This window comes from Aptenodytes forsteri, unplaced genomic scaffold (assembly GCF_000699145.1).
Source record: "Aptenodytes forsteri isolate BGI_AS27 unplaced genomic scaffold, ASM69914v1 Scaffold2, whole genome shotgun sequence".
In the NCBI taxonomy this organism is placed as follows: domain Eukaryota; kingdom Metazoa; phylum Chordata; class Aves; order Sphenisciformes; family Spheniscidae; genus Aptenodytes; species Aptenodytes forsteri.
In genome coordinates this window covers 12614718-12626461 of record NW_008795695.1, presented here as the reverse complement: position 1 = coordinate 12626461, position 11744 = coordinate 12614718, and positions in this window count along the sequence as shown.

Sequence of the window (11744 nt, the reverse complement as noted above, 5' to 3'; positions counted from 1 at the left end):
TCTGCGTGGTGCAGCTGCCTGGCGAAACTGCTCGGCCGATCCTTTGCCGTGCTGTGACCCTTCCTCCCCCAAACCTGCCCCCGTCTTCCTCCAAACCCCGGTCCCACTGCAGGCTGTGAGTGAGGGAGGACCCTGCACTGCAACCAGCATATCCCCAGCACCTCGGGGGCCCGCCCTGAGGTCCTGCCATGACCCGTAATAAAGGTGCTGGGTACAGAGGTCTTTCTTCTACTGAAACTCCGCTTCCTTTCTCCGCTTGGAAGAAAACAGCACTATCGCAGCTCTTCCCTCCTGTTCTACCACTGTTAAACATGCCCTGTTTCCCTAAACTGTTCCTAAGTAAGGAGCAGGAGAATCGGGGAAATGTGGTTTCTGACAGATGCGTGCCTTGTGGCTTAGCCATTTTGCTGTTGGGACATTTAAAAAGTTTCTCTTGTAGATTCTCTGCTGTGCAAGAGGGCTTGAATGTACACCTTTAAATCGGGTCACTGAGCTGATTGATCTCATCTCTACCTTGCTCCTCATTCTTAAGACGTCTGAAAGATGGTCTTAGCAACCTCTCCCTCTCTCTTGGTGGGCAAAAGTTATCAAGGGGGGGAAGAAGCTGATACATACAGAGCAAATCTCATCTTGGGAAGCTCAGCTCAAAACCAAAGCAGGTTTAGTTTCAGGTTTTGTAATCCCTCTGCAGAACAGCAGCTGGGAATCTGCTTGATTATCCTGTAGCCCGGTAAACTGGGAATGCCCTACATTTTTTCAAGGTCCATGCCATTCTTCCTGTTGGTTTAACGGTAGCAAGCCGCCTAGTTTGTTTTACATAACACTTTCCTGGGCCAGGCCACTTAAAGAAGATCTGGCTAATAGACTGGTAATAGAAACGGCTGCTTAAATGTTCCTGCAAGCCAGGTCTGCCTTCAGTCCTCTGAGCATAACTGCGGTGTCAAGACCCTGCTCAGCCAACACAGTTGCTCTTGGCCTTCAGTCTAGTCACTCTGTGCACACTGCCACCATTTGTCCACTAACAAAACAGTCGTTTCATCCTCTCGCTAGACCGCTTGGAGCCTTTACAGGAGTTCATTTTCGAGCCATTTTTCCCTGTACAGTCAGAACCATGTGGACGTTGGGCTTGTGAACAGGGAAAGAACTTGTGCACCTAGCAGAGAGCGTGGGAAAGAAAATGAACTATGCTAATCCAGAGTGCTCAGATGTGTGAATCAGGTCTCAAAATTCATGTGAATGACTTCTATAAACAAGATTTTTTTAAAAAATACAACTCAGTTTCTCTTACTCACAAGAGCCTCTTTCTCTATTGCTGCTCTTGTGCCGTGTAACAACACCTCTAATAAAGTTCCTGTGGCCAGGCTGGCTTCTTCTACCACAAGTTTCATCTCTTGTTATCCCTGACACATTCATTAGTGACACATTCACCAAACAGTGCTTGAAATTAACTGGTTCCCATGCCCAGACCTGCCTCTTCTTCAAATTTGATTCTCCCTGCAAACCTTTTGTTCTCCTTCTGCCTGCACTTCTTTGGATAGGAGTTCACTGATTTCTTCTGAGAAAGTACAGATTAAATTCAATCTAATTTAGTTTCTGTTTAATCTCTTCTCCCTGTGATCTTCAAAGCCTTTCTTGATGCCTTTCCCAACTTGAATTTTCCTTTCTCCTCCTGCTTCCCTTTGCTTTTCCTTCCCTTCCTGCCTGCCACTTGCTCTTCCCCAGCTCCCCCCTCACACACGACAGGTGTAGAAATTCCTCATCTGCCATCTTCCCCTCACCCCAGTAATCCCATCTCTTGGTCTCCTTTGTCATTAAGGTTACTCCATCCTTTACTCTCCTCAGCCTCTTACGCTTTTCATGGCATCAATAAATGTTCTAACTCCCTCGATCTTAAAGCACGTGACTCCCCAAGCACCAGAATTAAGAAAGCCTGGTTCCCCACACGTTTGTGCCTCATGGTTTGTTAACTTTAGGGTCTAAGGTGCAAGCTTTGACTGAAATCTCTTCCAAAGTTGTGGTGTACATAAGGTCTCTCTTTAGTCAGTAGATGCTGTTGCCTAAAAGCTCCCGCTGCAGACTTTCCATCATTCAGGAAGTACATGGTACATCTTCCCTGCTCCACAACTTCTTTTCATGAGAGTTACAGGAACTAAATTATTCTGACAGCTTTAATCCTATCTATCTCCTGCAGCGCTGGAGTAAGTCACCTGGTTCAAATGTTATTAAACACCCCCAAATATACCTGTACCTACATGATATGACCATATAAACCTTGTTCCCATGAGAAAGTAACCTAAAAATCACCCTTGATCTAAGTTGTGCCTTCCAGCTGCCCATCTCTAAACTCACTGAATGCACTGTTCCCAACCACTGTCGAGAGGTCCCTGCTTTTCATTTTATCTTCGGTTCTCTCTAATACGCCTCTGCAGGCTCAAAAGCTAAGCTAAATTTTTAAAATATCGCAGCTGAAATGACTCCAGGAGATGAAGATTTAAGAAAAGCACTAAAAATTACAAGGCTTTTGAGAGAAGCCTGCAACATCTGGAAAATAGAAGGAACTGGGAGGAGAGGAGCGGCAGGAGAAAAGGATGAAGAAGTAATTGAGATGAGTGATTCAAAGACAAACAACAACAAAAGAAACCAAACAAAAAGGGAAAGGATAGGTACCCTTTTCTTTCTTTGTTCCTAATTGTCCAAACAAACTGTGTTGTCCCTCATCAGTTCTGCAAAAGGACAAGGGTCCAATACCTAGGACGGAAGACAGCAGTCGTGAGGAAATTCTCCATACTACACATTTTATAAGGATTATTACACAACCGATGTAGTTTTATGCTACGAACTTCCATTGGTATGGGTGTACTCATTGAAATGCAATGGTGGGAGTGCTGCTTTTTTTTTTCTAAAAAAGCAAAGGCTACATGCCAGGGTAAATGCCATTTTAATATTTTGTAATTGCACATTACAAGTAGTAAAAATAAGGTTCTGTAATGTTTAGGCTTACAGCTGCAAATAACAGACTACTCAGATTCTCAAACTTCTGTTACTTTCTTCACATTGTACGTATTAAATACGCTCATTAAGTACAGCTCATTACTTAAAGCATGCACAGATATGTTTGTAGGGTCAGGACCTTACTCAGTTACTGAGAACAGTCCTGGATATATAAGAGCATTCCTCACAGTTGGACCAAATATTTGCAAACACTAAGCTATGAAGGTCCCGTCTCACCAAATGAGAAAAGCACTCCGCCAGATCCATTCTCTGAAACACACTTTCGGTTGCAATTTAGTGATATTAGGATTGCGTAAATGTATTGGAGGGCAAAATGGGATCCTACGTACAGTTGCTAGACGGATTAGGCTCACTCTGACATCCTTTAGTAACTTCCAAGTTCTAAATATTACAACTGTGTGCATAATATAACATTCATATGCGTTTAACCTATTCAGAAAAAGGAGACTTCTCATGGCTCTTGATCGTGTACTTTGCAACTCTTTCATAATTAAGCATTCAAAGGAAACATTTACATAGAGGTGAAGGGATGGGCTTCCATGCAGGTGGCAGTAATCTGTACTCATAACTTACTGAATAAAGACTGTAATTGCAGTGATAAGACTGGAATAATCTAAACAGAGCAGGGTTTTCCCCAGATTTCCATAAAAATCGGGTGAGTTTTTGAGTGCTCATCTCTTAACAATGGGAGGCCTCTGCAGCAAACCAGTTTCTTCTTTCGTCACTCCAAGGGAAAAAAGTATGTAATAAGACATGTCAACAACTTAGATGTCCTCTGGCTGTTTGGAGAGCACTCGAAAAAGCAACCTCTGCGCGTCCTGTTTGCAGGCACATTACGTTCACATCTGCAGCCACAACTTTACGTGGTATAGGAGGAGCCTGGGGAAAATGTGTGACTTACTTATTTTATAATGGATATGGTTTTTAAGATTTTAAAGCTGAAATTAATGAGTTAACTCAGTCTAAATAAATGTCAAGCTTTGCTTGAACTAGATCATGGAGATCTGTGTAACTCAGCTGGGAACACTCCCTCTGGAGAAATTAAGAGCTCATGTCCCACAGCAGGACTTGGGCTCGGACCAAGAGCTGGCACTGCAGTGCAGTACTGCAAGGAGTTTCTGTGTGGGGATCAAGATGCCGTCCTTCTGATGAACTATTATTGTCCTGTGTTTTTCCACCCTCTCTGTTCAGTAGAAAAACCAACGTACTTCAAGCCTCCTTCAAAAAAGGAAAAATTATAAATGTCTTATTCAACATTTCTCCTCTTGTTAAATCAAATTTGAATTTCCAGAGCTGTACGTTAGCTGAATCACTGGCTGCATACTACTCACTCCATCTGTTTATACGGTTGAGTCACTGCATTACCAGTATCTTAACACGTTACTTGGAAAGAATTTTAGGCGATCTGGAGGATAAAACCCCAAAGCTCTATATGATAATGTTCCCTTCTGTATGTTCTGTAGTACCATACTCTACATCGCTCGCTTTCTGCTATCGGAGATGTTAATTTGAACAAACTGCTATTTTAGGAAAAAGAGCTTATCATAAAAGTACAGCTTCCGCTTAAAAGCTGAAAACTGAGCTGTGATGTAGAAATCCACTGTCACCTCCTCACATGCAATGCCTTGCCCTGGGAACTACGCGAGGACTTCCATGGTGATGGAACAAACATCTTTCACAACCCAACGTATCTTTTTTCCACTTGAGATACTATAAACAGATTACCTTCTGAGGGCAAACTGTCTGCTTTTAATGATGCCAAAAGTTGAGAGTATCTTGTTGTTTGACTGCAAAGTTTCTTCAAAAATGTGTTATACTTAAAAAGACATTTTCATTTACCTCACTGTGGGAATGACAGAACGGTGCGGGGGGGGGGGGGGGGGGGGGGGGGGCAAAAAACAGGGCAGAGGGGCAGAAAAGCAGAGTCAGAAGGACAGAGGTGGAATTGCTAATACACATCTTGATTTTTATTTTATGAAAAACATAAAAAGATAATATTTTGTACGAATCCCACCATGGAGGACTATGAATGCGTTCACGTTATTCTGGGAGTTGAGAAGCAGAAAGTGAAACCAACTGAAATAAAAGAAAACCAGTGAGACTAGTTTTACCTTCCAGACCAGGAGCTAGATCCAACTCTCACAGAAGTCAGCGGAAAAATTCCCACCGGCTTCAGCGGGATTTGGATTCGGCAAAGTGAAATGCAGAAAAAATAACCAGGAAGCATTAATGAGAGGTTCTCAAACGCTGGTCTTCAGAGCACTTTCTTCAGTCCATAGAGACCTGTCTTTCCTCTCCATTACTCATTTACTTCCAGCTGCTTTTATGGGTTTCTGCATTTTGGAGCCTAGAAGAACCGAGAGGCGTTGGTAACAGGGAATGAGAATGGCCGGCCGGCCAGCCTGCTCCCGACACTGTTTTGCAAATGGAAGAGGAAAGAATTCAATTGCTGAGCAAATAGAGAAAAAATAAAGGAGGGACTATCTGAAGGAGTAGAAGGCCATTAAGCTGAGAGGATTAGGTGGCCTTCAGCGAGGATTAGGTGCTTTGCTGCCTAATGCAACTGTCTAGCCAGGCACCTGAGCTCCTAGCACAAAGCAAAAGAAAAGCCGAGCTCCACACAGACGTCTGCACTGAGCTAAAAGCAAATAGGAAATGCCAAGGGCAGAAGCGTTCCACAAACACTCCCGTTCTCATCTCCGCCAAGTTGGGATTTGTGGAAACTACCATGCATACCCACCCCTGGGCTGAAAGTAGACAAGCCCGTCTCTGATGGTCCACGCTGCAGTACTTACACCATATCCTCCAGGCCCACATCCACACTGTCATTCCAGATGTGACACACATTCCTACCACCACATCTAGCTGAAGCCCTTCCTCTTTGGAGCAGTCAGGCATCTGGACTAGGCTCTGCATCTCATCAGGATCTGCCCCCTGATGTTTGGGGCAGCATTCCCATTAACGCTTTCAGGCTCTTCCTCGACATGAGAGGCTGTTCTCATCTGAGTACAAGGCTAACACGAGCACGCACGACAGCTTGGATGGACCTAGCTGGCACCCTGTTCTTAAATGCAGGGCAATCCTTCCTTCCACATGTACACGTGGGTCAAACTACCTTGAGTCCAACAGTGGCCAGTAGTAAGTGCTTAGTGAAAGAGTGTAAGAAACATGAAAACAACTGGGTCAGCCTTCCTCTGGTGTGTCTTAGGACCTCCTGGGGTCGATAGTTCAGCACTTTCTGAATCAGAAGTTGCAATCAGACCATCGTATTCAATGGCCACTGGCAGACTTCTCCTCCATTAATTCCTCTATTCCCTTTTTTGAACCCATTTACAGATTGCAATTCTATAATGTCCTTTTGCCCGCCAGTGAGTCTCTCCTGGAGTTCGACTGCCTAAGGCAGCCTTTCCTCACAAGAAAGAGGAGATACAGGAGACTTTCTGGATATTTTTTCTAAGATTTATTGATGAGAAAACATTCTAGGAAGGAAAGGGTATGTCAGCAGCTTGCAGAGCAATAAGGTACAGAGGTCCCTATACTGGCTCTGCATGAAATAGCTTTGGATCTGGAAGCAGTAGAAGTAATACCAACCTCATGCTGTGCCCAGGTTAGATGGTGGGCTGAGAGGCAAGGCAAATTAGCTTGAGACTGAGCGCTATGCTAGCAAGGCAATACTGCTTCTGGGATCCAAGCTGGTATCCCTGCCAAGGTCTGCTCCTTCCTCCAAGAAAGACTGGCCCATTCAGACCTGGGTTGGAGGTCTGCAGCACAGAGGTGCATTGTGCCACACTTGCTCCCAAATCTTTGCAGTGCCTGAGGGTACAGACCCACCTCCCTCATGGACCATCTAACCTGGAAGCTGCAGGGCAGTGACTTTTCAGCTCTTTTCAGTTCGCAACATTCTGTTTATTTCCCAGAGCGGGTGCAGATTCCCAGGAAGAGACTTAAGCCTCCTCCCATAGAAGGGGTGCATGAAATCCCACAGATCTGCAGACCATGTGCCTCATACCATTGCTATAGGGCCTCCTGGGACAGGAGCTGCACCCATCCATTACTGAGATTCTTCCTCATCACACACAGTATTTATTGACCAGCGCAGACGATGATGGAACGATGCTCTGTAGGATTATTTAAGCACATCTGATCCAGAACCAGACCAGAAATAAAATTTGCCCTGTACCATGCCCTCATTGCTCTCATGCCCCAGGTCCAAGCCGAGTCACATCCTGCATCCATCAGAAAGCCCTATACTTCACATCGTGCTCTTAGGAGGAGGAGCTGAAGTGCAGCCCCTGAGGTCGGGTGAATTGCTTGGTGTGCCCAACAGCCCACTGCTGTCACACACTGCGTCCTACTGATGGGACCTTGGTAAAGTTCTCCAGCAGACCTTGGTCTCCTGACCAAGACTCGTCCAGACTAAACAAGTAACCCTGGTCTAGTGAGCAGCACACTTACCAGGGAGAGGGGAGACCTAGGTCCCAGTTCACAGCCCCAACCAACAGCCAGTGCAGTCATGCTGGCTGGCTTTTCTTCTCTTATCCAAGGAATTTTGAGCCCCGGAGAAGAGAGCTATTAGCAACTCATTCCCTTTTACTCATGTAAGGCATAAGTCACATCAGTAAGGGTTGGAATTTTTGGTTTTTAAATCTAGTAAGTGAAGTTCATGTAGATCACATCTCTTTTCTAATAATCTGTATATTTTGGTAGCTTTACTTTCATAAATGTGGCATTGAACAGGGTCAGAAAGAACACACTGGAATCAGCAGAGGCCTTTCAAAAAGTGCCAGAAACAATACTGCTTATGGCTTTGTAACTGTTCATAGAAAGCAAGAGTCAGCATTGCAGTCCATTTCATAACTAACCCATACACTCCATAAGTAGTTTAAAGCATCAGAAAAGGCAGCGACGAAATCTGCTCTTCATTGGGAGGTGACTCTTGTTACGCTCCCTCACCATTTCAGAGATTTACAGTGCAGCTGTCTCTAGGGTTTGCTTCCCTCAATCCTACTCTCTGAGTATTATCACCGAACCCTGTCAAAATTGCGCTTTTGTTTTGCACTGCCTTCTCCAATTCTCTTCTAAAAATGATCATGCTTCTGCTTTTCCAGTCACACAGGACTCAAAAAGCTGTATCAAACCCAGCATGTTTATCGCAGTATGACATCCCACGTATAAAATGTGTGCCTCTTTGGGATTTCAGTCATCTTCATTGTTTTCTTTACTTCAGTCAGACCTAGGAAAACAATCACAAAACATGCAGGGGATTTTTTTTCTTCCTCAGTACTATTTCAGAGTACTGTATGCATCCATAGGATGATGGCATTCCTTTGACTGCCAAGCATATTCCCTGACTGCACAGTCTCCATAGGCAGCAAGTAGCCGAGCTCCCATGCTGCACAGTTTGCGCGACAGACTGCATTTGCGCAGTGAGATTCAATTCTATCTGCTTGTAGGGACTGTAGCTTGCTTTTTCTTTTTAAAACTCGGGAGCGAAGTTTTACATTATCAAAGGTTTGGTGTTTTGTGTTTTTTCCCCAATTAGTATACATAAGCTGCATGTAGCCAGAATCTGTGGTGACTATAAATTCCAGCTGGTCCCCTAGTAGACCACGTAGCGGTAGGATGCTACTGATATAGTTAAACATGAAAAAAATGAAAGCTTTCAGAGCCCCCATTTTCCTTTCGTAGCTAGACCCAGCCTTGCCCTGTTCTCATACTCCGGTTCAGTTTTGTACCACCACCTCCACTGCTGACAATAGTTTTTTCAATGGGAATATCACAGCCGTAGCCACTGCCAGAATCTCTTGGCAAACGAGCTGCTTTCTGAGTCAGAGCCTAATGCCATTACAAGGTCTGCAACAGCTGCGGCAGTAATACATCTGCAAGTCATTTGAACATTTTATGATGAATAAAAACTATCCATTACATAGACCTATACATTATATATTAACCCTAATACTTGTTCAGTTACACTAACAATAACCTTTTCCCTCTGCATGCTGTAAACTTCTTTGGCTACAGCATGTGTTAACAGAGATACTTAGAGCTCCGGTCCATGGTGGAGCATGGTGGAGCAGTCCCTGTGTACATATTACCTAACTTATTCTACCTATTTAAACACGAAATGGGATGATGGAAAGAAAGAAAGAAAGAAAGAAAGAAAGAAAGAAAGAAAGAAAGAAAGAAAGAAAGAAAGAAAGAAAGAAAGAAAGAAAGAAAGAAAGAAAGAAAGTGAATGTAAAGCTATAAAAATTCATACCATGCATAAGGAAACCATTTTTATATAATTGCATGGGACTGCATACGCTCATACAAATAGAGAGGATACAAAACAATGAGAAATGCAGAGGAAAAAATGAAAACACGGACTCAAAATATGTAGTTAAGAGATTTGATTATGATATGCACAGATCTCAAACCCATCCAGATGTCCCCAGCCAGCAACCTGATCCTCAACAGCATAGCCAAGATTTGAAACCTAAAAAGTCAGAATGCTGAAGATGGGGTAGCAGGGCTTATGGAAAAGGAAACTGGACTTGTGAGTAGTTAAAAACCTTTAAAATAATAACGATAATAAAGAAACATAAATGTGGTTTCATGAAGGAAATATATACACAGCCGCAAATTATGAAGTCAGCCCTTCAGGACATTACATTCCTCATGCAAGTTGCTGAGCCCGCTCAACATAAATAGGTGCAAAATACACTCACCGGCTTAGTTACTTCAAGGATAGAGTCCCGTATGTGATTCCCTACCAGTGAGTCTTCTACATATATATACTTTTACAACAGTAAATGCGAACTGGGCAAGACATACCTCCCTATGAGTTTCACCATAAGAGTTTTAAAGAGACAAGGCGAAAGTCTGGCATGACAGAAATCTATCATAATTTTTCCATGAGATTCATCCAGAGCCAGAATTTCACTAGCAACCCATATGCATGTAAATACTATTTCATGTTCGTTCATTATCTATCATTTGCAAACTCTTTTTGGATTCTCAGAAATACATCTCTCTTGCTTCCCATTCACTTCCACTCTGTTTTTCATGTATCAGTTTAGTGCCCTTCATAATACCAGTACCGCTTTGGAAGCAGAATGTCAATTAACTTGCACTTCCACACGGAGTTAAATGTGCGGATTAGTAAGCTACAAAGTAGTGTAGGTTTTAAATAAGAAGCAGCTATTAGAATAGTCTTACAGCTAGAGAAGTGACTTTTAGGAAATGTTTTCTTGCCTTGATCTGCTTCCTCTGTGCAGTCAGAGGCCAAACTGTTTATTTTACTGGCAATCCATCTTTATTGCTTGTGCTGGCTTTAGTATTTCCATTCAAACAATCCACATACTAAAAATGAAAAAGAAAATCATAATAAGGTTACAAACAGTTCATTTAAAGGGGATTCGAAAGGCGTCCAGCAGAGATCTTTTTTTAAAGGTCAGAAAAGCATTACATTGCAGGGCTGAAAAACCACCTTGCCACTGACAAATGGGACGCTTTACTCGACACGGCCGAATCCCCGTGGTCAATTTGTGGAGCGCCTACCTCCCGCCTGAAAAAAAGGGAAAATCCTGGCCCTTCTGATTGCAAAGATAACTTACCAAGCGTGGCGTGACGCAATGATGTCTTTCTAAGTCAGCAGCCAGCCAGCTGTCTCTTTGCTGCTGCTCCTACTTTTCCCATGCTCCGGCAGAGCGGAGCTGAGCAGCCAGGCCAGTTGCACAGCCGCTATCGAGTCAAAGGGCAAGAGTGAAGCTTAGAATAAACACGTTGTTTTCACTCGGTTGCTTGAAGTGCTGCCAAATCTCTTAACATTAAAGCACATAAATCGGTGAGTATCGTGAAGCCTGAGGCCCGAGCAGCTGGAATCTTGTAGCTGTTACCTGAAATCTTAACGTCCAAAAAAATAGCTTCCCCATTCCTTGAGGCTATGTGGAAAATCTCAAAAAACACAATCATAAAAGTACAACTAACATCAAGGAAAAGAACTCCTAATTATTTTTTTCTTTAGTTCTCTTTTTTTATAGTCATCTCAAATTTGCGGGGGCGGGGAATGGGGTGTCTTTCTCAAGATTTTCAAACATGCTGGTTTCCCAAGCCTGTGCCAAAGAAAGCACTCATTGATTCTAGAGGTAAATCCTAAAGTTATTCAGAGGGGAGGAAGACTATGAAGATAAGCAGCTCGGGGCCCAGCAGTAAACAACCGTACAACAGGAGCTAAGCAGCTGGAGGAAAGGTAGACTGGTCGATTTTTCTCTGCCCAACGGTGACCTTCAGGAGGCAGGAGTGTGGGAGAGTAGTGACGTTCCTCCCCTGGACAGCAGCTTTGAAACGGTTCTTCAGCAAGGACTTGAGAGAAAAAGCTCCTTCTCCTTATCCCTCCGCCAAGAGAAAAGGAGTTGAAAAACACCGAATCCTTATGGCTAATGGGAGGGTGATATAAAAGATGGAGGCCATTGACTGGTGTCCAGAGACAACAACCTGGTATGAATTCCAGCACCATTCCACTTCCCAGCAGCTGGATTTCTCACCAGGGTGGATTGCTGGTTTTGGACACCTCCCCATTTTTTCCCCGTCTGTTAACAGTCTTCTACTAGTAAGTATTTGGAACAGTTGTAAAGCTTTTTTTGTATCTCAACGGCCTCGCCATTGCCTGAATGTAATTTCAAAATTGCTGGCATTTCTGTGCAGACTATCTGAAGTATATTTTTGTCATGCTGTTAATAAGTGTTGCG